Source organism: Scyliorhinus canicula, chromosome 14 (genome assembly GCF_902713615.1).
Source record: "Scyliorhinus canicula chromosome 14, sScyCan1.1, whole genome shotgun sequence".
Taxonomy (NCBI): Eukaryota; Metazoa; Chordata; class Chondrichthyes; order Carcharhiniformes; family Scyliorhinidae; genus Scyliorhinus; species Scyliorhinus canicula.
Genome location: NC_052159.1, coordinates 13,001,541 through 13,027,442, shown reverse-complemented (window position 1 = coordinate 13,027,442; position 25,902 = coordinate 13,001,541).

The following is a 25,902-nucleotide window of genomic DNA, read 5'->3' as shown; positions in this document are numbered from 1 at the left end:
TATCTTTTTTCATGTATGGAATGATCTGTCTGGACTGTATGCGAAACAATATTTTTCACTGTATCTTGGTACACGTGACAATAAATCACACCACCTAGTTCCATTCTCCTGCCTTCTCCCCATAACCCCTGCACATGCTTCCCTTTCAAAGAATAGTCTAATTCTGTTCTGAGTTTCATTTGATCCTGCCTCCGTCACACTCTCAGGTAGAGCATTCCAGACTCCTTCCACCCTCTGTGTGAAGAAAGATTTTTCCTCACATAATTTACTAATTGCGTTAAATCTGTGCCCTCTCACTCTTGACCTTTCGCTAGTTGAAAGCATTTCTTCCTCTCATGATTTGGAATGCTTCTATCAGATCTCCTCTCATTCTTCTTTTCTCCAAGGAAAACAGTCCTAACTTCTCCATCTATCTCCATCCATCTTCATAACTGAAATTCCTTATCCATTCACGTGAATCTTTTCTGCACTCTCCCCAATGCCTTTAAATCCTTGTTAAAGTGCGACGCCCAGAACTGGACGCAACCCTCCAGCTGAGGCCGAACTAGTGTCTTATACAAGTTCGACATTACCTCCTTTGTCTTGTAATCTATGCTTCTATTGTTAAAACCCAGGATACTGGATGGTTTATTAACCACTCTCTCAATCTGTCCTAACACCATCAATGATTTACACACATTTACTCCCAGGTCCCTCTGCTCCTGGACCCACTTTAGACCTCCTAGTTTATATTGTCTCTCCATGTTCCTTCTGCCAAAATGAATTGCTTCTCCAAATTAAACCTCATCTGCCACCTGTCCGCTCATTCCACTAACTTGTCTATGTCCATTTGTGGTTCTACACCATCCTCCGCACTGAGCTATTGACATGACCGAACAAAAGAAAGGCAAATTTGAATTTATTCTTTAATTGTATCCGCTAGAACGGACAGCACGGAAGCAGGCCATTCAGCTCAACTCATTCATGTTGGCATTCATGCTCAATCTGAACCTCCTCCAATCTTTTCTCATTCAACCACATCAAGATTGCCCTTTGTTCTCTTCTCCCTCACATGCTGCTGTGACGACTAGAAGACTTTAGGAATAATGGACCCTAAGTATTGGCCAATTTAAGGGTTAAAAAGCTGGGGTTAGAGTGTGTTCGACTGCAGTGGACACGTTTGTTTGGAAAGTATTCCGGTTTGGGGCTGGATTAGCACAGTGGGCTAAACAGCTGGCTTCTAATGCAGAACAAGGCCAGCAGCGCGGGTTCAATTCCCACACCGGCCTCCCCGAACAGGCTCCAGAATGTGGTGACTAGGGGCTTTTCACAGTAACTTCATTGAAGCCTATATGTGACAATAAGCAATTATCATTATATTATTATTATATTATTTTGCAGTACCTGGGTGTTCTTAGCAGCCAGAAGTTGAAATTTACAAAGGAATGGTTTTTTTCAGTCTGGGCTAATGGACTGTTTAATGGGAAATTGAGTAATAGTGTTTAAGGTGTGATTAAAAGCTGTTCTTTTCAGGTGTGAAATTAAAAAGTTTAATATTGTACTCATAATAAAGTTTTGTTTTATAAATGACCAAGCCCTATTTCTTCATGCAATCACTGCTGGGGCGAATCATTCTTTCCGCACAGTCTTACAAATAAACTAAAATATTGAGGTTTTGGTCCAGTATCCTAGACACTGTTAGGGTCTGGTCTGGGATCGTAATACTGCCCCATAATTATTTACTTCACCAATGTCATGTGGTAGCAAGTACACAATTCTTACCTGTCACTGTAAAAAAAATTCTGCTGCAGCCCATGTGGTGTAAGTACATCCACAGTGCTGTTAGGGAGGGATATCCAGGATCTTGACTCAGTGACAGTGAAGGAACGGCGCTATGTTTCCCAGTCAGTTTCTTGGTTGAGCTTGAGGGGGGAACTTGCAATGCTGGTGTTCCCATGTATCTGCTGCCCTTGTCCTTCCAAATGGCAGAGGTCCCGGTTTGGAAGGTGCTGTGGAGTTCCCAAAGAAAGTTTCCAATTGGATTCTTCTGTGACCATCTTACATCGATGGCCTCGCGTTTTACCCATCCCCTCGATTGGGAATACTCTGCCTGTGTCTCCTCTGTCAAAATCTCACCCTAACTTTAAAGACCTGTATTTGATCATGACCTCCACCAGCCTTCTCTTCTCGAGTGAAAAGGGACCCGGCCTGTTCATCCTCTCTTTCCACAATCTTCGGAGGTCCCAAAGCATATTATAGTCCCAAAGCATATTATAGGATCAGTCGGGAGGTGGAGGAGGTTATTGAGAGGAGTTATAGCGAGGTAGTCACACCTCAGGTAAAAGAAGAAGGTAGATGGGTTACTGTCAGGGGAGGGAGAGGGAACCGGCAGGCAGTGCAGCGATCCCCTGTGGTCGATCCCCTCTATAACAAGTATACCGTTTTGGTACTGTTGCGGGGGACGACTTACCAGGGGTAAGCAATAGGGCACAGGTCTCTGGCACAGAGTCTGTCCCTGTTGCTCAGAAGGGAAGGGAGAAGAGGAACAGAGCACTTGTCATTGGGGACTCCATAGTTAGAGGAATAGACAGGAGGTTCTGTGGGAACGAAAGAGACTCACGGTTGGTGTGTTGCCTCCCAGGTGCCAGGGTTCGTGATGTATCTGATCGTGTTTTTGAGATCCTTAAGGGGGAGGGGGAGCAGCCCCAAGTCGTGGTCCACATAGGTACCAACGACATAGGTAGGGAGAGAGATGGGGATTTGAGACAGAAATTCAGGGAGCTAGGGTGGAAGCTGAGAGCTAGAACAAACAGAGTTTTTATCTCTGGGTTGTTACCCGTGCCACGTGCTAGCGAAGTGAGAAATAAGGAGAGAGAGGAGTTGAACACGTGGCTACAGGGATGGTGCAGGTGGGAGGGTTTTGGTTTCCTGGATAATTGGGGCTCATTCTGGGGTAGGTGGGACCTCTACAAACAGGATGGTCTTCACCTGAACCAGATGGGTATCAATATCCTGGGGGGGAGATTTGCTAGTGCTCTTCGGGGGGGTTTAAACTAATTCAGAAGGGGGATGGGAACCTAAATTGTAGTCCCAGTGTACAGGATGTTGAGAGTAGTGAGGTCAGGGATAGGGTTAAAAGTTCGAAAGAGGGCACCGGCAAGCAGGACGCTGGTTTGAAGTGTGTCTACTTCAACGCCAGGAGCATCCCGAATAAGGTGGGTGAGCTTGCAGCATGGGTTGGTACCTGGGATCTCGATGTTGTGGTGATTTCGGAGACATGGGTAGAGCTGGGACAGGAATGGTTGTTGCAGGTTCCAGGATTTAGATGTTTCTGTAAGAACAGAGAAGATGGTAAAAGAGGGGGGAGGTGTGGCATTGTTAATCAAGGAAAGTATTACGGCGGTAGAAAGGACATTTGAGGATTCGTCTACTGAGGTAGTATGGGCCGAGGTTAGGAACAGGAGAGGAGAAGTCACCCTGTTGGGAGTTGTCTATAGACCTCCGAATAGTTCCAGAGATGTAGAGGAAAGGATTGCAAAGATGATTCTCGACAGGAGCGAGAGTAACAGGGTAGTTGTTATGGGGGACTTTAACTTTCCAAATATTGACTGGAAATACTATAGTTCGAGTACTATAGATGGGTCAGTTTTTGCACAGTGTGTGCAGGAGGGTTTTCTGACACAGTATGTAGACAGGCCAACAAGGGGCGAGGCCACATTGGATTTGGTACTGGGTAATGAACCCGGCCAGGTGTTAGATTTAGAAGTAGGTGAGCACTTTGGTGATAGTGATCACAACTCGCTTATGTTTACTTTAGCAATGGGCAGGGATAGGTATATACCGCAAGGCAAGAATTATAGCTGGGGGAAAGGCAATTATGATGCTATTCGGCAAGATTTAGGATGTGTAGGATGGGGAAGGAAACTGCAGGGGATGGGTACAATCGAAATGTGGAGCTTTTTCAAGGAACAGCTACTGCATGTCCTTGATAAGTATGTACCTGTCAGGCAGGGAGGAAGTTGTCGAGTAAGGGAACCGTGGTTTACTAAGGAAGTTGAAGCACTTGTCAAGAGGAAGAAGAAGGCTTATGTTAGGATGAGACATGAAGACTCAGTTAGGGCACTTGAGAGTTACAAGTTAGCCAGGAAGGACCTAAAGGGAGAGTTAAGAAGAGCGAGGAGAGGACACAAAAAGTCGTTGGCGGATAGGATCAAGGAAAACCCTAAGGCTTTCTATAGGTATATTAAGAACAAAAGAATGACTAGAGTAAGATTAGGGCCAATCAAGGATAGTAGTGGAAAGTTGTGTGTGGAATCAGAGGAGATAGGGAAAGCGTTAAATGGATATTTTTCGTCAGTGTTTACACTGGAGAAAGACAATGTTGTCGAGGAGAATACTCAGGTTCAGTCGACCAGGCTAGATGGAATTGGGGTTCAAAAGGAGGAGGAGTTAGCAATTTTGGAAAATGTCAAAATAGATAAGTCCCCTGGGCCAGATGGGATTTATCCTAGGATTCTCTGGGAAGCCAGGGAGGAGATTGCAGAGCCTTTGTCCTTGATCTTTATGTTGTCTTTGTTGACAGGAATAGTGCCGGAAGTCTGGAGGATAGCAAATGTTGTCCCCTTGTTCAAGAAGGGGAGTAGAGACAACCCTGGTAATTATAGACCTGTGAGCCTTACTTCGGTTGTGGGTAAAATATTGGAAAAGGTTATAAGAGGGTTTATAATCATCTTGAAAAGAACAAGTTGATTAGCGATAGTCAACACGGTTTTGTGAAGGGTAGGTGATGCCTCACAAACCTTATTGAGTTTTTTGAGAAGGTGACCAAACAGGTGGATGAGGGTAAAGCGGTTGATGTGGTGTATGGATTTCAGTAAGGCGTTTGATAAGGTTCCCCACGGTAGGCTATTGCAGAAAATAAGGAAGTATGGGATTGAAGGTGATTTAGCAGTTTGGATCAGTAATTGGCTAGCTGAAAGAAGACAGAGGGTGGTGGTTGATGGCAAATGTTCATCCTGGAGTTCAGTTACTAGTGGTGTACCGCAAGGATCTGTTTTGGGGCCACTGCTGTTTGTCATTTTTATAAATGACCTGGAAGAGGGTGTAGAAGGATGGGTTAGTAAATTTGCAGATGACACGAAGGTCGGTGGAGTTGTGGATAGTGCTGAAGGATGTTATAGGATACAGAGGGACATAGATAAGCTGCAGAGCTGGGCTGAGAGGTGGCAGATGGAGTTTAATGCGGAAAAGTGTGAGGTGGTTCACTTTGGAAGGAGTAACAGGAATGCAGAGTACTGGGCTAATGGCAAGATTCTTGGTAGTGTAGATGAACAGAGAGATCTCGGCATCCAGGTACATAAATCCCTGAAAGTTGCCACCCAGGTTAATAGGGCTGTTAAGAAGGCATATGGTGTGCTAGCCTTTATCAGCAGGGGGATTGAGTTTCGGAACCACAAGGTCATGCTGCAGCTGTACATAACTCTGGTGCGGCCGCACCTGGAGTACTGCGTGCAGTTCTGGTCACCACATTATAGGAAGGATGTGGAAGCTTTGGAAAAGGTTCAGAGGAGATTTACTAGGATGTTGCCTGGTATGGAGGGAAGGTTGTACGAGGAAAGGTTTTACGAGGTCGTCGGGATTCGCTTTTACCATTGGCAGCCCACCATCGCCTGCGGGTTTCCCAGCGTCGTGGGGGTGATCCCAATAGGAAATCCCATTGACAAGTAGTGGGGGGAAAGAATCCCGCCGCCAGCGAATGGCGTGCCGCGAAAAACACGCGGCTGGGGGACCGGTGAATCCACCCCCAGATGTTCGAACAATTCCAAAGCCTGGTTGTGGAGAAGACACTTGGACTTGGATGCTTTGATTAAAAACTGTTTTCTTCTGCTCGACATGGAGTTCACTTCCCCACTCTTAATACCAGTATTCCGGCCTTGTTCTTTTGTTCTTTTGTTCTTTTGTTCCCTTGTTCTTTTGAGCAGGACAAATGAACAATTAAAAGGAGCAAAGTGACAAATGAACAGCACATTGAATCGAATTGTTGACATATATACTCTTTTGTGGTAGCGTGGTCCCTTTAAGGGACTATGTGACCTGCTCGGGGCCAATCACGCATGCACACATGAATCTTGGTCAACAGTGAGTTAGCCTGGGGCTCTGGGAGCAGGGGTCCGAGCAGTGTGGACCCCGGAGCCGAAGAAACAAGACCCTTCCTAGTGTGTCCTCTACCTGTACATCTCCCAGTCTTCCCCTTTCAGCAATAACCCCCCTCGGTACTACTGGAGGGCCATTCAGATCTTCAAGAACACCATACGGAAACAGTCTGACAAACCGCTCCGCCAATGACCACGGGGGTCAGACCTGCCATGTTACTGATGGGCGGTTACCTCAGCATTCATTTGAACCTCATGTTTCCCAACTTGGCGGGGTGGCTGGAGGCTTATCTGACCTCGCAGAGAAGTCAACGGGATACACAGAGGGGCAACAGGTCATTCCGCGTGGGGAACCTGGTCATGGTTCATAACTTCACCTCGGGATCGTTATGGTTAGTCGGACGAACAATGTCCCAGCGGGGCCTGTGTCATACGTGGTAAATGTAAATGGTGGGGCTACCAAAAAGTACATTGACCATCTGAGGAACTGGGGATGGAGGGAGGGAGGGGGGTAGGTTTACGATCCCTAATTTGGAGCAAATTACTCGAACCAGTGTTAGAAACATAGAAAAAATAGAAAACAGGTGCAGGAGGAGGCCATTCAGCCCTACGAGCCTGCCCCACCATTCAATAGGATCATGGCTGATCATGCAAATTCAGTATCCCACTCCCGATTTCTCTCCATACCCCTTGATCCCTTTGGCCGCAAGGGCCACGTCCAACTGCCTCTTGAATATATCCAACAAACTGGCCCCAACAGCTTTCTGTGGTAAAGAATTCCATAAATTCACAACTCTCTGAGAGAAGTTCCTCCTCATCTCAGTCCTGAATGGCTTATCCCTTATTCTTAGGCTGTGACCCCTAATTCTGGAGGTCCCCAATATCAGAAACATTCTTCCCGCATCTGGCCTGTCCAGTCCTCAGGATTTTAAATCTTTTGGCGAAATCCCCTCTCATTCTCCTAAACTCCAGTCAGTACAAGCCCAGTCGATCCAGTCTTTCTCCATATGTCAGTCCTGCCATCCCGGGAATTAGTCTGGTGAACCTTCGCTGGACACCCTCAACAGCAAGAATGTTCTTCCTCAAATTAGGAGACCAAAACTACACACAATACTCAAGGTGTGGCTTCACCAAGGCCCTGTATAACTGCAGCAAGACATCCCTACTCCTATACTCAAATCCTCTCGCTCTGAAGGACAACATGCCATTAGCTTTCCTCACCGCCTGCTGTACCTGCACACCAACCTTCAGCTACTGTTCCACCGTGGCACCCAGGTCTCATTGTACTTCCTTTTTTCCGAAACTGCCATCATTCAGATAATAATCTCCCTTCCTGTTTTTGCCACCAAAGTGGATAACCTCACATTTACCCACATTATATTGCATTTGTGAAGTATTTGCCCACTCAGCCAGCCTGTCCAAGTCACCCTGCAGCCTCTTTGTATCCTTCTCACAGCACACACTGCCACCCAGCTTAGTGTCGTCTACAGATTTGGAGATACTGCATGCAATTATTTCATAGAACATAGAACATAGAACGATACAGCGCAGTACAGGCCCTTCGGCCCTCGATGTTGCACCGACATGGAAAAAAAAAAAAACTAAAGGCCATCTAACCTACACTATGCCCTTATCATCCATATGCTTATCCAATAAATTTTTAAATGCCCTCAATGTTGGCGAGTTCACTACTGTTGCAGGTAGGGCATTCCACGGCCTCACCACTCTTTGCGTAAAAAACCCACCTCTGACCTCTGTCCTATATCTATTACCCCTCAATTTAAGGCTATGTCCCCTCGTGCTAGCCACCTCCATCCGCGGGAGAAGGCTCTCGCTGTCCACCCTATCTAACCCTCTGATCATTTTGTATGCCTCTATTAAGTCACCTCTTAACCTTCTTCTCTCTAACGAAAACAACCTCAAGTCCATCAGCCTTTCCTCATAAGATTTTCCCTCCATACCAGGCAACATCCTGGTAAATCTCCTCTGCACCCGTTCCAAAGCTTCCACGTCCTTCCTATAATGAGGCGACCAGAACTGTACGCAATACTCCAAATGCGGCCGTACCAGAGTTTGGTACAGCTGCATCATGACCTCATGGCTCCGGAACTCAATCCCTCTACCAATAAAGGCCAACACACCATAGGCCTTCTTCACAACCCTATCAACCTGGGTGGCAACTTTCAGGGATCTATGTACATGGACACCGAGATCCCTCTGCTCATCCACACTACCAAGAATTTTACCATTAGCCAAATATTCCGCATTCCTGTTATTCTTTCCAAAGTGAATCACCTCACACTTCTCCACATTAAACTCCATTTGCCACCTCTCAGCCCAGCTCTGCAGCTTATCTATGTCCCTCTGTAACCTGCAACATCCTTCCGCACTGTCTACAACTCCACCGACTTTAGTGTCGTCTGCAAATTTACTCACCCATCCTTCTGCGCCCTCCTCTAGGTCATTTATAAAAATGACAAACAGCAACGGCCCCAGAACAGATCCTTGTGGTACGCCACTCGTAACTGAACTCCATTCTGAACATTTCCCATCAACTACCACTCTCTGTCTTCTTTCAACTAGCCAATTTCTGATCCACATCTCTAAATCACCCTCAATCCCCAGCCTCCGTATTTTCTGCAATAGCCGACCGTGGGGAACCTTATCAAACGCTTTACTGAAGTCCATATACACCACATCAACTGCTCTACCCTCGTCTACCTGTTCAGTCACCTTCTCAAAGAACTCGATAAGGTTTGTGAGGCATGACCTACCCTTCACAAAACCATGCTGACTATCCCTAATCATATTATTCCTATCTAGATGATTATAAATCGTATCTTTTATAATCCTCTCCAAGACTTTACCCACCACAGACGTTAGGCTCACCGGCCTATAGTTACCGGGGTTATCTCTACTCCCCTTCTTGAACAAAGGGACCACATTTGCTATCCTCCAGTCCTCTGGCACTATTCCTGTAGCCAATGATGACCTAAAAATCAAAGCCAAAGGCTCAGCAATCTCTTCCCTGGCTTCCCAGAGAATCCTAGGATAAATCCCATCCGGCCCCGGGGACTTATCTATTTTCACCTTGTCCAGAATTGCCAACACTTCTTCCCTACGCACCTCAATGCCATCTATTCTAATAGCCTGGGTCTCAGCATTCTCCTCCACAATATTATCTTTTTCTTGAGTGAATACTGACGAAAAGTATTCATTTAGTATCTCGCTTATCTCCTCAGCCTCCACACACAACTTCCCACCACTGTCCTTGACTGGCCCTACTCTTACCTTAGTCATTCTTTTATTCCTGACATACCTATAGAAAGCTTTTGGGTTTTCCTTGATCCTACCTGCCAAAGACTTCTCATGTCCCCTCCTTGCTCGTCTCAGCTCTCTCTTTAGATCCTTCCTCGCTTCCTTGTAACTATCAAGCGCCCCAACTGAAACTTCACGCCTCATCTTCACATAGGCCTCCTTCTTCCTCTTAACAAGAGATTCCACTTCTTTGGTAAACCACGGTTCCCTCGCTCGACCCCTTCCTCCCTGCCTGACTGGTACGTACTTATCAAGAACATGCAATAGCTGTTCCTTGAACAAGCTCCACATATCCAGTGTGCCCAACCCTTGCAGCCTACTTCTCCAACCAACACATCCTAAGTCATGTCTAATGGCATCATAATTGCCCTTCCCCCAGCTATAACTCTTGCTCTGCGGGGTATACTTATCCCTTTCCATCACTAACGTAAAGGTCACCGAATTGTGGTCACTGTCTCCAAAGTGTTCACCTACCTCCAGATCTAACACCTGGCCTGGTTCATTACCCAAAACCAAATCCAAAGTGGCCTCACCTCTTGTTGGCCTGTCAACATATTGTGTCAGAAAACCCTCCTGCACACATTGTACAAAGAACGACCCATCCAATGTACTCGAACTATATCTTTTCCAGTCAATATTAGGAAAGTTAAAGTCTCCCATAACAACTACCCTGTTACTTTCGCTCTTTTCCAGAATCATCTTCGCCATCCTTTCCTCTACATCTCTAGAACTATTAGGTGGCCTATAGAAAACTCCCAACAGGGTGACCTCTCCTTTCCTGTTTCTAACCTCAGCCCATACTACCTCGGAAGAAGAGTCCCCATCTTGCATCCTTTCTACCACCGTAATACTGTCCTTGACTAGCAGCGCCACACCTCCCCCTCTTTTGCCCCCTTCTCTGACCTTACTAAAGCACCTAAACCCCGGAACCTGCAACAACCATTCCTGTCCCTGCTCTATCCATGTCTCTGAAATGGCCACAACATCGAAGTCCCAGGTACCAACCCATGCTGCCAGTTCCCCTACCTTATTTCGTATACTCCTGGCATTGAAATAGACACACTTCAAACCACAGACCTGAACACTGCCGCCCTCCTGCGAAGTCAAAACTGTGCTCCTAACCTCTCTACTCTCAATCTCTCGCACCCCAAAACTACAATCCAGGTTCCCATGCCCCTGCTGAATTAGTTTAAACCCCCCCAAAGAGTACTAACAAATCTCCCCCCCAGGATATTGGTGCCCCTCAGGTTCAGATGTAGACCATCCTGTCTATAGAGGTCCCACCTTCCCCAGAAAGAGCCCCAGTTATCCAGAAATCTGAATCCCTCCCGCCTGCACCATCCCTGTAGCCACGTGTTTAATTGCTCTCTCTCCCTATTCCTCATCTCACTATCACGTGGCACGGGCAACAACCCAGAGATAACAACTCTGTTTGTTCTCGCTCTGAGCTTCCATCCTAGCTCCCTAAAGGCCTGCCTGACATCCTTGTCCCCTTTCCTACCTATGTCGTTAGTGCCAATGTGGACTACGACTTGGGGCTGCTCCCCCTCCCCCTTAAGGACCCGGAAAACACGATCCGAGACATCACGTACCCTTGCACCTGGGAGGCAACATACCAAACGTGAGTCTCTCTCGCTCCCACAAAATCTCCTATCTGTGCCCCTGACTATTGAGTCCCCAATTACTAATGTTCTACTCCTTTCCCCCCTTCCCTTCTGAGCAACAGGGACAGACTCCGTGCCAGAGGCCCGTACCCCATGGCTTACCCCTGGTAAGTCGTCCCCCCCACAAGTATCCAAAACGGTATACTTGTTACTCAGGGGAACGACCGCAGGGGGTCCCTGCACTGACTGCTTCTTCCCAATCCCTCTTACAGTTACCCATCTATCTCCAGTCTTTGGTGTAACTACTTCCCTGAAGCTCCTATCTATGACCCCCTCTGCCTCCCGAATGATCCGAAGTTCATCCAGCTCAAGCTCCAGGTCCCTAACACGGTTTTTGAGGAGCTGGAGTTGGGTGCACTTCCCACAGATGAAATCAGCAGGGACACTGACGGCGTCCCTCACCTCAAACATTCTGCAGGAGGAGCATTGTACTGCCTTCCCTGACATCCCCTCTAGATTAAAAAAAAACAAGAAAAAGAAAAAGAACGGAAGAGCTTACCTGATATTACCTCAAACCCTGATCCCGCTGAAAGGTAAGCAAATTTAAAGGCACTCACTCACCTTCACGACAGGCCCCTGCTCCCGCTTCCCAACCACCGTGGGGTGGGGGGGTTGGTTAGAGGAGGAGGTAGGGTGGGAAACACTCACTTGCCAACAGCCCCTCCACAAACCACCTTCAACTTAGGCTGACCGCACTGCACGTATGCAAATTTCCCCAGAACAGCTGATCAGTAGCTCTGCTCTGCTGCCCTCTGCTGGTTGCTTGCCTTTATTCAAACTCCTTGGGTCTTCTTCGCAGGTTCACCTTCAACTTAGGCTGACCGCACTGCACGTATGCAAATTTCCCCAGAACAGCTGATCAGTAGCTCTGCTCTGCTGCCCTCTGCTGATTGTTGAAGTTCATCTATGTGGTCTTCCATTGCCTATCCACCGTCAATCCCTTCAGTGTCCTTTTCGTCCAAATCATGTATATTGTGAACAGCTGGGGTCCCAGCACTGAACCCTGTGGTACCCCCCCCCCCCCCCCCCCCCCCCCCCCCCCACCCCCACTCATCACTGCCTGACACCCATCCTCAATAATTGACTCCAGCATTTTCCCCACCAGAGATGTCAGCCGAACTGGTCTATAATTCTGTTTTCTCTCTCCCTCCTTTTTTAAAAAGTGGGGTCACATTAGCTCCCCTCCAATCCATTGGAACACTTCCAGAGCCTGTAAAATGCTGGAAACTGATTCCACTGCAGTCACTATTTCTATGGCCACTTCCTTAAGTACCCTGGGATGCAGAACATCGGGCCCTGGGGACTTGTTGGGTATTAATCCCCTCAATTTCTGCAATACAATTTCCTGACTAATACGGATTTCCTTCAGTTCCTCCTTCACGCTAGACCCTCTGTCCCCTGGTATTTCAGGAAAATTGTTTGTGTCCTCCTTAGGGAAGACAGATCCAAACTAATTGATCAACTGGTCTACCATCTCTTTGTTGCCCGTTATGAATTCCCCTGACTCTAACTGTAAGGGACCTAAATTTGTCTTCGCCAGTCTTTTTCCCTTCACATATCTACAGCAGCTTTTGCAGTCAGTTTTTATCTTTTCTGCAAGCTTACTCTCATAATCTAATTTCCCCTTCCCGAATTCATCCCTTTGTCCTCCTCTGCTGAATTATAAATTACTCCCAGTCCTCATGCGTGCTGCTTTTTCTGGCCAATTTATACGCCTCCTCTTTGGCTTTAACACTGTCCCTAATTTCCTTTGTTAGCCATGGTTGAGCCACCTTCGCCGTCTCAGTCTTGTGCCAGGCAGGGATGTACAATTGTTGAAGTTCATCTATGTGGTCTTTAAATGTCTTCCATTGCCTATCCACCGTCAATCCCTTCAGTGTCCTTTGCCAGCTTCTCCGAGCCAATGCACGTCTCGTACCATCAAAGTTAGCTTTCGTTATGTTCAGGACCCGAGTCTCGGACTTAACTGTGCCACTCTCCATCTTATTGAAGAATTCTACCATATTATGGTCACTCTTTCCTAAAGGACTGACAATCCTGTGTTGACACCCCAATGAGTGTTCCTGATCAAAGGGAACTGAGAACTCCAGAATCAACCCAGCCAGCCGTACCCTTGGAGGCCGGTGCAGCCCATCATTTACTGTTGAGGCGATGCTTCCTGAACTGTCTCCAGCCGCTGACGATGTAACTACGTAAGTCTATGGTGACCTACGGAGGCCCGGAAGTACTCGAAGGTCCCCAGACCAACTGACCCTTTGGTAATCTCTTTTCCCTCCTGTTGCCTTTTGTCGTGTATATATAATACCTGTACATATAAAACCTGACAAGAACCCACAACGTCAACAGCCTTGTCTGGAAGGAAGAGCGCATGCCGGATGATCTCAGAGATGCCTTAATTGTGACTACCTTCATGAAATACGACAATCCAACTGTGGAAATTACAGAGTCATGTCCCAACTCTCCGCCATGGGAAAGGTCACCGCGGGAATACTCCTCAACCGCCTCCTCCCAGTGGCTGAAGAGCTCTTCCCTGTATTTCAGTGCAGCTTCCGCCCATCAAGAGGCTCAATGGACATGATCTTCATTGCACAACAAATCAAGGAATAGCTTAGGGAGCAGCATCAACCTCTATAAAGGCCTTCTTAAATATTGCAAAAGCCTACGACTCTGTAAACTGTGAGGGGCTGTGGAATATCCTGCTCAAATTTAGCTACCTGCAGAAATTCGTTACCATTCTCCACCCGCTCCATGATGACATGCAAGCCTCACCAATAGAAACACTACAGACCCAATACATGTGCAAACTGGGGTCAAACAGGGCTGCGTCATCGCATCGACGCTCTTCTCCATCTTCCTCGCGGCAACACAATGTGCCTCTCCGCTGGAGCGAACAAACCGGGCAAGCGGGAAACTGTTCAACCTCCGATGCTCCAGGCCAAAACCAAGGCCATCCCAACCTCTGTCATCGAGCTGCAGGATGCAGGCGATGCCTGTGTGTGCGCACATTCAACGGCCGAGCTACAACCCAGCGTCAATGCATTCACCAAGGCATATGAAAGAATGGGCCTCAGACTAATCATCCGGAAAACAAAGGTTCTTTCCCAGCTTGCTCGTGCTACACAAAACTAGCGCCCCCCCCCCCCCTCTCCCATCCCCACCATCAAGTCCACAGTAAGCCCCTGGACAATGTGGATAATTTCCCACACCTCGGAAGCTTCATCTCGGTGCGAGCAGACATTGACTACAGAATCCAACATCGACTCCAATACACCAGTGCAGTCTTCGGACTCCTGAGGAACAGAGGCTGAAACCTCAAATCCAGCGCCAAGCTACGGAGCAGCTGGAGTCCTCTCCCTCCTGTGTATGCATCAGAAACGTGGACAATATATAGCAGACGCTTCAAATCCCTGGAGAGATATCACCAACATTGCCTCATCCAAATCCTGCAAATCAACTGGTAGAATAGACGTGTCAACATGACCGTCCTCTCCCAGGCCAATATCCCAGTATCGAGGCACTGGTCACACTCGACCAGCTTCGATGGGTGGACCACATTGTCCGTCTGCCCGACACAAGACTCCCGGAACAAATGCCCTAGTCCAAGCTCTGCAATGGCAAATGATCACTCGGAGGGCAGAGGAAACGCTCCAAAACACACTGAAAGCCTCCATAAATAAATGCAACATCCCATTGATATGTGGGAATCGCTTGCCTACAAGCTGGAGGTAAAGAATCCGTGCCAATCACCTCAAACGTCGTAGAGTAGAGCACACAGAGGTCAAGTGTAAGCCGCGGAAGGAGAGCGCAGAATCCAGAGCTCCCTACCCACCCACCTCATCAAGCACCACCTGCCAAACCTGTGGCAGAGTCTGCCGATCCAGAGTCGATGAGACAAGAGCCATCCTATTGTGTTCTGTGCCTGTATAATACCAGCCTTTGCCTTTCATCAATAAACCCCTTGTTCTCCGGGAAGCCTCCAGAGTGCTTCTCCAGCCATCACAGAGTTGAACCAATAAAACTAAATTTGAAAAGCTGAAGGACAAATCAAAATGAGCAGCCTGTTAATGGGATACCGCAGGAAGCAAAAACAAATGGCAAAGGAAACTTCATACATCGAGTTAAAACTGATTAAAGGGGTTGATAAAACACGGAATGTCCCCATTTATAGATGTAGCAATGCCCATCACAGGTTTAACAGTGTGATTGCCTTAACAATGTAATTGTAATTAAATCTTAACAATGAGATTAATTTAACAATGTAATTAATAAGAAATTGACAAGGGCCAAAGTTTATTATCTGCCTGGTGCTGGCAGTGGTTTAGTTCAATGAGGTGGCTTGCTAGGCTGCTTCATTGGGCAGGGAAGAATGAACTAAATCAGGAAGGACAAGGGTGAATTTTCAGCTGTTTTTCAGCTATCTGGCAGATACAGGCTCCCATTGACTTATTTGAATTTATGAATTTCCGTTCCAGGCCTCGAGATTATGAATCCCACCATCTCCACTACCCTCGTCTACCTTGAAAAATGGAATGTTACAGCCTGTCACAGCTTCACCTCAAGCGAAGGTTACACCAAAGCCCCATCGAGCTATGAGATGGCGTGCCTTGCCACATGGAAGCTTTTATACCCATCAGAGAGAGCCGCACCTTGGATGGATTTGTTTATTGTCACGTGTACTGAGGTAGAGTGAAAAGTATTTTTCTGCGAGACAATCAAACAGATCGTTTAGTACATGAATAGAAAAGAAAATACATAATAGGGCAACGTAAGGTACACAATGTAAATGCATAGACACCGGCATCGGGTGAAGGAGTATAGTATTAATCAGGTCAGTCCATAAGAGGGCCGTTTTAGGAGTCTGGTAACACGGAGGAAAAAGCTGTTTTTGAGTCTGTTCGTGCGTGTTCTCAGGCTTTTGTATCTCCTGCCCGATGGAACAAGTTGGAAGAGTGAGTAAGCCGGGTGGGAGGGGTCTTTGATTATGCTGCCCCACTTTCCCCAGGCAGCGGATGGTGTAGATAGAGTCAATGGATGGGAGGCGGGCCGTGTGATGGACTGGGCTGTGTTCACGACTCTCTGAAGCAGGGAGCTAGTTTGAAAATTTCATCCAAAGACTGCCTGTCAAATATCCTTCCACGATGGGGTGCCGAAATGTCGGCGGTACGGTGGCACAGTGGTTAGCACTACTGCCTCACAACTCCAGAGTCCTGGGTTCAATCCCGGCCTCCGGGTGACTGCCTGCATGGGGTTTGCACTTTCTCCCCGTGTCTGCATGGGTTTCCTCCGGGTGCCCCGGTTTCTTATAATGACATAATAATAATCCTCCCACAGTCCAAAGATGTGCAGGTTAGGTGCATTGGCCATGCTAAATTACCCTTGGTGTCCAAAAGATTAGGTTAGGTTACTGGGTTACAGGGAATGGGTGGAGGCATGGCCTTAAGTCGGGTGCTCTTTCCAAGGGCTGGTGCAGGTTTAATGGGCCGAATGGCCTCCTTCTGCACTGTAAAGTCAATGATAGATATGAAATGTTGACGCGAGTTATCTGCTTTAGTTTCTTGCGTGGGGTTTGGAATCACCACCAAACTAATAAACCAGTGTTGCCCACTGTACCAAGATACATTGAGTGTGTTTTGCTGATGACTTTGAACTTGTATTGTCTATTTTACCATTAATATGGTGGTCATTGCTCCTTGTTGCTTCCACTACTGTTCTCTCAGAACATCTGAATATGCTACATTCTTCCATATTACTTCCCTTCATCCCACTCAGCTGAAATAGTGACAATCATTCAGGGCTGGATTCTTCTGCCCTGCCCGCCGCAAGATCACCATCGGCAGGACGGGGACAATGTAAAGGTCCACTGACCTCGGGCGGGAATTTCTGGTCGGCGGGCCTTTCATACAATGCAAATGCAATGGTGAAGCTGATTGGCTAGAGTCTGCAAGGTTGTGAACGCACATGCATGGTGAACACGCATCATATTAATATGTATTTACAGCACAGGGCTATGGCCTGGCACTATGGCACTATTGTAAATGGTTTTCTTCCAGTGAATTCCTAAGCATTCATTCAGCGTTTCTTACCCAACTCGTACTTTTCCCCGACAAACACAAAATGGCACCCTAAACTCTTCTGCTGCAGAGCAAACACACATGTCCCCATAAACTCAGACTCCCAGTAGCTTGTAGTATTTTTATCAGAGAGCTTAAAATTCCTGTCTCTCTCTCTCTGCCACTTGAACACAATCACAGGCAACAGCCCAGTTTTTTCCACTTTGTGCTTTTTTTCCAAAGTCACTAAACCTCTAATCCCTTTTAACCCATTTATTTAACTTCAGGGGTTGTAAAACCTCATAAATATAATATATATATGCAAACAAACCCAAAAATTCCCTGGGTGGGATTCTTCGTCCTGTTAGCCCCATTCTCCAACATGGCGCACCCCCATGGATTCTCCATTCCCTTTGCTGGCCAATGGGGTTCACCACGGGCGTGGGAGCACTGCCGGCAAAGCAGAGCATCACGCCAACGGTGAATCCCGAAGCTTAAAATGAAAAAATGAAATGAAATGAAAATGAAAATCGCTTAGTGTCACAAGTAGGCTTCAAATGAAGTTACTGTGAAAAGCCCCTAGTCGCCACATTCCAGCGCCTGTTCGGGGAGGCTGGTACTGATATTCTAGTCAGGATTCCAGCCAGGCTTCCAAGCACCAAACTTCACAAACGAAAGCTAAATACAACGGGAACTCTTTTTATCTCACTTCATACGTAATATCGAAATCCAACTTGCAAGCTATATATAGGGCGGACGTTTCCAGCCCTTCATGGGAGCGGGATGGTCTGGTCCAGCTGAATGTGGTTCCCCTGCAGCAAGTTCACCACTGGTGGAATGGACGAGACACATTCAAAATGCCGGAGATATTGATGGGACCGGATGATTCTGTTGAGGCCATTGGTGAGTTGCCACTGCCGCTGGGTAACACGGCATGCGGAGGGTGGAAAATCCCATTCATTATTCCTAATGATAGCAGTGGTCTAGTCGTATTGTCAGTGGACTAGTAATCCATCGAACCAGGGTTTGTTCGGGGGGCCCGGGATGGACTCCCACAACTCTAGATGGTGAAATATGAATTGAATTAAAAAATCTGGATTTAAAAGTCTAATAATGACCATGAAAACCATACCGATTGACACAAAAGCTCACTAATCTCCCGTTGGGAAGGAAATCTGCCATCCTTAGCTGGTCTGGCCGACATGTGACTCCAGATCCATAGCAATGGCTCTTAATAATGCCCTCTGAAATGGGCTGGAAAGCCACTCAGCTCAAGGACAATTAGGAAAGGGCAATAAATGCTGGCTCAGCCAGTGAGGCCCATTATCCGGGAGTTAATTTTAAAAAAAACTAGGCAGTTCCGACTTGAGCAACAGAATCCAATACATTTGCTAAATCGTTCTAGCGCTGGGGAAAATGATCACAGAAGCTGTTAAAATTGAAGACCCCGACGAGCTCACATTCCTACCCTTTCTCTCCTGTTTTGTGGCTCTAATTCACACAGCATGGTTAACTCTTCTTGTTCATTGGTGTCGCCAAGAAAGATGGACTGATGTATGGACAACTTCAACCAAACAAGACTGATTATCATCGCCCCATGACAGCTAATGAGACAGGGAACTACCATTCCAACATCACCAGTGTCATGATGGTGTGTCCTGACAGTATTAAAAATTGTGAAAATTGCATTTCAGATGTTACATTTTTGTTAAATGGACTGATTCAAAATAGACTCAGAGGGAGTTACCTTCCCTTGTAGATGTCAACCATTCTCGCCTATCTCATGAGGCGACAGACATGAAACACATTTGAAATTTCATGAGTGTTCGACAAATGTAAATAGACGTCAGTGGCATTGATGGTTTCCCCTCACTCATAAAGGTCATGGGCTGGAATCTCCGCAGCCCTGCGCCGAAATCGTGGCCGGCGCGGGGGCAGAGAATACACTTTTATGCCGTAAACAGGCCCGGCACCAGTCCGGCGATTCTCCCGGCTCCGAAAATTGGCGTGACCGGGGAGTACGCTGCGCCGCCGGAGGCCCATTGACAGAGGCCCGACCAGCAAGCCTCCCCTCCCGACCGGCCGAGTTTGCGACAGCGTGGAACTAACCACCTATTGCCAGTCGGGATGCTGACGTGGCGGCTGCAGACTCGGTCCGCGGCCAACCTGGTCGGAGGCAGGGGATCGGAGGCCAGGGGGGCTTATAGGCAGCCAAGGATTAGATCCGCGTGGCTCGATGCTCGGGCCATGGCCGACTGGAGGAGGTCTCCTTTCTCAGTGTGGCTCTGCGGTCCAAGTCCGCCATGGAGCTCAGCGCGGCCGCTGGAAGCTGCCGTTGTGCGCATGCGCGGACTCCAAACAGGAAGTGCGGGGGGCCTTTATCAGCAGCTAAAACTGCGAGTTTTACTCCGGGTCCCTGTTCGCCCCCTCAGGAGTAAAACTCGACCATTTATTACTCCGGCGTGGGGACACAGTCCCATTTTGGGAGAATCCAGCCCATTGACTGCGAAGAAGCTTTAAGGTGTGAAAAGCCACCACAGCAGGCTGGAAGAGGACTCAGACTGTAATTAAAATTATCATAATTCTTTATTTGGAAGCTGGCTGGACATTTGTTTCAGGGTCACATGGCCATCTTTACTCCCCGTTAAAATGTAGCAAACTGCTAAAAGCAGACAGAAATCCATGATGGAGCTACATCACATCGGGCGAGAGGGACTAACAAACACAGCCCTCAAACAGCTACAACCGGGTTAAAAAGGAATTGCAACCAGGTTGCTTGAGAGGACAATGCAGAACCTCCTCTCTGCCTCCTACATGGTTCTATCTTCAAAATTAACTGAGAAAACCAACCTTCTGCAGATCGACTGCAGGAGCCGTCACAACTCCCAAGATAAGATATCACCTGCAATTTCAAAGCCTTAATTTCATGGAAATGCAACAATGTGATTATGAAGTGACGGGCCTGCATGGAAACAGGGAGTGAGATCCATTCTATTTTTATAAGTATTTGTTTTATCGTTATCTGGACCTAATAGTGTGTTTGTGTGTGAATGAGAGAGCAAGTCAGACATAGGTTTCTTGAGTAAGGGTGTGAAAAAATGAACTATTTTTTCCCCTTTTTAAATATAAAAGACTTCCTGCTGGGTTATTTAAAATCAACTCACCTACTCCAAGGTAAGGAGACTCATGCACAAAAATAAGTTACCGTAGGCAATATTAGGTAAAATTTGCTCGTGACCCAGTAAAGGCATGTCTTATTTATAACTGCAAAATTGACTATGTTCCTGTGGAAGCTTCTAGAATTGTCTTTTATATTTTAAAATTAATCTTCACAAGGGGCTGGTTTAGCTCACTCAGCTAAATCGCTGGCTTTTAAAGCAGACCAAGCAGGCCAGCAGCACGGTTCGATTCCCGTACCAGCCTCCCCGGACAGGCGCCAGAATGTGGTGACTAGGGGCCTTTCACAGTAACTTCATTGAAGCCTACTCGTTACAATAAGCGATTTTTAATTTCAATGGTGGCTAAGATGGCTACCAGGAGGTCAGGTGGCATTCACTTATTCAACAGACTATCTCAAGCTCCAGGAAAGTTCTGATTGAATCACACTTGGTGAGCAGAGATGGGGAGGGGAGGGAAGGGGTATCCCCTGAAATGGACATATACATGCAGAACAACTCTCCCCTCACTCAGCAAAATTCACATCCAACATTATTCAAAGCCCAGAATCAATGGTTTCCTGGACTCCATGGCCTGAATTTTCACTCCCCAGTTGAGAATACAGAGCAGACCTCAGAAGCCATGCAGAGATGAAAGAAAATAAAGATCCAAGTGTCAATTGATAATTTCACTACTTAAATAAAACACTCTCATTGAATAAAACCTATTTTCTACATTAAAATTTCAGTGACTACATGATCTTTTATAAAATCAAGCATTCTATTCATAGGCCCATATCAAGGTCTTTACAACCACTTGGAGCTGTCAGTCAAATCAAAAAGCATATCACTTTGATAATGATAAGTTGTGCAATCACGCAGTACAAATCATTATAACACTCAAACATATGTCTATAGAGCAAAATAGCAAGAAACCTTTTTTAAAATTACAGACTTTTTGCAATTTCAAGGCCAGTAGATTTAAATGCCTTTACAGCTTGACAGTTGCAATAATTTTTCCAAGTTTTACAAGCATTTATACCTACTTTTATGAATACCAAATGGCACTTGATAAGTATCCCTCGATACCGATCTTTAGTTCTCCAAAGATCTCTGATAAATTTAGTCCTTCTTTTGACATGTATAAAGCTTACAGGTTATGTTTTGGGAGTCCCACTAATTAAAATTTGATTTTTTAAAGGGCAGCTTCTCCTTTATGGCATATTCTTCTGGCTCAAAGCATGTAGAAGAGCACTCTTTACTTTCTGCATCATTCTTGAATGTGTGGTATGTGAATGATCTCGCATTTAGACCTTTTAAGGTTGACTGTGTGATTAAATAATCTTCTTTACTTTTAAACCCATGAAAGTCTGCTGCTGTTTCTTTAAATTGATCACATGCAAAAAAAAATGCTTGGAAACACAGCTATCTACATATAATAATAATCATCACATAATCTTTGTTAGTGTTACAAGTAGGCTTACATTAACACTGCAGTTACTGTGAAAATCAAAAACAACCACACTGATGTGTTCAGTAAGGGAGGAGATGTGGGGATTTCAGTTTATTTCTCCTTCGCTACCTGTGACACCAACATTATTCACCCATTACCCGTATCACATTTCCTAGGGGCAAGGGGTGAGCAGCCAAAATACCTTATTAGGAGATGCACTTGTTGCCTGTGAGAGTATGACGGATGGTAACACTTTATAGATACAGTAGCATAATTGTTATCTTACTAGACTAACAATCCAAAGGCCTGGATTGAAGAGAGGCTGGTCAGGCTGGGATTGTTTTCCTTAGAGCAGAGAAGGTTGAGGGGGAACTTTTTGAGATGTACAACATTATGAGAGGCATAGATAGATTAGATGGGTCAATAACAAGGGGGCATAGACTTACATTAAAGGGTAGGAGGCTTAGAGGGGATTTGAGGGAAAACTTTTCCACTCAGAAGGTTGAAGGAATTTGGAACTCACTGCCTGAAAGGGTTGCAGAGGCAGAAACCCTCACAACATTTGACAAGTATTCAGGTGAGCACTTGAAATTCCATCGCGTACTTTTGCTGAAGCTTTTCTCGCTTTGCACAGGACAAATGCAGGAATGACAAATTTCAAAAGTGCGCGACAACTAATGCCACAGGAGAAAAGGGGTGCTGGTCGGTTGGCAAGTAGATACTGAGTGGCCGAGACGTTACCATGGCAAAAAGAATGGGGATCTCTCCAAGCCTCAGTGCAATTCAAATAATGCACAAGGTTTGAACACATTGCTTCTGCTCGCTGACACCCGGTCCATTGTTGCGATCAGTAACCAGCATATCCCTGGCTAGGAGGCCCAAGGCACAGTGGAAATTAGGCCTGGGGTCTGATTCACTTATTTTGCTCAGGCTGCTGGCACTTCTCTTTTCATTAATGGGGTGTGGGCATCACTGGTAGTTATTGGCCATCCTTAATTGTCTTAAACTGAATGAATTGCTGAGCCATTTCAGGGGCAAGTAACAGTCAAACTCATTGCTGTTCCGGTAAGGCTGGTAGATTTCTATCCCTAAAGGATAATTCATGGAACAGATACATTTTTAATATAATAATCTGATAGTTATATAATTGCTATTACAGACACAAGCTAACAAATCCATCTTTATTCATTAACAAAGTTTAAACTCCCAAATGTTGTGATGAGCCTCCGAACATTGAATCGTTAATCGAGTCATTGTTACATTTGGTCTTTTTTTAGCACCTTACTCCTCTTCAAACTTTGCTTTCAGTTTGTCGTTTTATTGTAACAAAGAACAAAGAACAATACATTACAGGAACAGGCCCTTCAGCCCTCCAAGCCTGCGCCGACCATGGTACCTGTCTAAACTGAAACCGTCTGCACTTACGGAGTTCTTCTCCTTCCATTCCCACCCTATTCATACAGTTGCCTTGATGCCCCTTAAATGCCACTATCGTACCTGCTCCCACCACCTCCCCAGGCAGCCTGTTCCATGGACGCGATTCTCCGCTCCCCACGCCGGGAGGGAGAATCGCGGGAGGGCTCCCCGACTAATTTCACGACCCCCTGATGCCCCTGGCGATTCTCCCACGCCCCGCTCGGAAGAATCGGCGCTCGCCGTTTTTCACGGCGACCGGCAATTCTCCGACCCGGATGGGCCGAGTGGCCTGCCATTCGCAACTATTTCATGACGGCGGCAACCACACCTCGTTGCCGCCGTCGTAAAATCGCCGTGAGATGCCCTTTTATAAGCCCTCTGTGTAAACAATTTGGCTCACACACCTGTTCCAAACTTTTCCCTATACTTTAAACCTATATCCCCTATTACTTGACTACCTTATTCTAGGGAAGAACATCTGACTATCCACTCTGTCCGTTACACTCATAATCTTGTCAACCTCAATTAGGTCGCCTCTCAACCTCCGTCATTCCAATGAGAACAGACCGAGTTTATCTAACCTCTCTTCACAGCTAATGCCCTCCATACCAGGCAACATCCTAGTAAAACACTTCTGTGCCCTCTCCAAAGCATCCACATCCTTCTAGTAGTGTGGTGACCAAAATTGAACACAATATTCCAAATGAAGCCGAACTAAGGTCCTGTACAGCTGCAACATGACTTGCCAATTTTTATATTCAATTCCCTGACCGATGAAGGCCAGCATGCCTTATGCCTTCTTAACCACCTTATCCACATGCTTTGCCACTTTCAGTGGTCGGTGGATATGTATGCCCAGATTTCTCTGCCTGTCAGAGTTCTAACATTTATTGTGTAATTCCTACATGCATTGGACCTTCCAAAGTATATTACCTCACAGTTGCCTGATTAGGACAGCACGGTAGCATGGTGGCTAGCACAATAGCTTCACAGCTCCAGCGTCCCAGGTTCGATTCCCGGCTTGGGTCACTGTCTGTGCGGAGTCTGCACGTTCTCCCCGTGTGTGCGTGGGTTTCCTCCGGGTGCTCTGGTTTCCTCCCACAGTCCAAAGATGTGCAGGTTAGGCGGATTGGCCATGCTAAATTGCCCTTAGTGTCCAAAATTGCCCTTCGTGTTGGGTGGGGTTACTGGGTTATGGGGATAGGGTGGAGGTGTGGCCTTGGATAGGGTGCTCTTATAAACAGCCGGTGCAGACTCGATGGACTGAATGGCCTCCGTCTGCACTGTAAATTCTATGATTCTATGATTCTATCAACTCTATCTGCCATTTCTCCGCCCAAGACTCCAACCAGTTTATATCCTGCTGTATCCTCTGACAATCCTCTTTACTATCTACAACTCCACCAATTTTTGTCTGCGAACATACTAATCAGATCAGTTACATTTTCTTCCAAATCATTTATGTACACCACGAACTCAATTGTTTCCTCAGGTCCCTGAGAACAATCGCACTGGGATAGGATCCAATCCACCTGTTACCGGGCAGAGCACAACCTTTTGGCCAATTCATTGGCCACCAGCCAATCAAACTGAGTCCCACCCCATCTCTCTGTTGCCGAAAAGTCTAAAGCTCCTGTTCAAAGTAGCAGAGACTAGCAGAATGTTTCTCCTGTAAGATCTGAATTCCTCATTCTCTCCGCTGCTTAACTTAAAGATACATGTCCCTTAATCACCCATGGATCAAAAATGATAACGGCAAAATAAAAGAAAGGGGAAATAAGGGAATAAGCAGAAGGACCTTTCCAAGTCGAATGCCCATAATAGAAGCTTTTCACGGATAATGGTTCCTGCAAACTGTGAATGTTTAAAACTTCTTGTTCTTTTTCCTCTTGAATTTAACCTCACACCGTCCCTGATGGGTCTGAGCACAGAGCACACATTCCCCGTTTCTCAAAAATGTCAGAACTGTTAAGGTGGTTGCCTCTTACTGGGGAATTGAAGGTTTAATTCTGACACACTCTGCTGTGCAGGCAATTAAAACAGTATAAAATAAATCCCCGTATATATATAGCACCCCAGCACTCAGTCAAGATGCTTCACAGCGCTTCAGACAATTTGGAACACAGACATGTAGGCAATTGCAGGCGGTAGTCAATATTTGCAATGGAAACATAAACTCCTACGATCCCTATACACTGCCTGGTGCTGCCCTATATAAATTCACCAGCAATGCATTGCTTTTTATCAATTCATTCTCTGCATAATGAAGTGGGTTATCGTGGTAGAAATACTAACCAGGGACTGAATGTGTGCCTAAATTGTTATTGTTGTTTAATATCTATCAAAATGAATGTAAACTTTTGCCAATGAGCTATTTTCTATCATTTATTTTGCTTTAGCTTTGTTTGGAGGACCCTTGTGATTATATGCAGACCACAGATGAATACTTCCAGTTAAATACAGAGATTTCAATATTATCCCACTGTTTGATAATATTACTCAGAAGCTTATGAACAGATGATAAGAATGACTTTGTAAACTCGGAAACTGAAGAGAATATTGATTGGGTGCTCATTCACTGAATTATATTTTTATGCCTATTTCCACTCGCGCATACTAATTTTCTAATTATCAACAGAGTTCTGCACAGTCTGAGACCTAGATAGCCTTGTGTGTCTTGTCAGAACGGAGCACTTTCAGTTCAATACTCCTCAA